The sequence below is a fragment of the Centruroides sculpturatus genome, unplaced genomic scaffold, assembly GCF_000671375.1.
Source record: "Centruroides sculpturatus isolate CEXI.00-Female unplaced genomic scaffold, Cexi_2.0 scaffold6515, whole genome shotgun sequence".
Classification (NCBI taxonomy): domain Eukaryota; kingdom Metazoa; phylum Arthropoda; class Arachnida; order Scorpiones; family Buthidae; genus Centruroides; species Centruroides sculpturatus.
In genome coordinates, this window is record NW_019390615.1 from 1,668 (window position 1) to 1,948 (window position 281).

Below are 281 nucleotides of genomic sequence, written 5' to 3' on the forward strand. Positions count from 1 at the left end.
GCCATCAAAAAACATTCCAGGCATTTTACGATGCTCTTGTTCAAAAATGGACTTTGCTCCCGACAGAGCTAATAAACGTTATAACTGGCATGAGCATTCTCTGTGCAGCATGCGTGAGTGCAGGAAAGGCTGCATGGAATAGCCAAAATCTTCAGATCTAAATTCCACAGAACGTGGGATGCTCTAGGAAGAAGAGTTACACCCATCAGCCAGCTGCCATCAAAAAACATTCCAGGCATTTTACGATGCTCTTGTTCAAAAATGGACTTTGCTCCCGACAG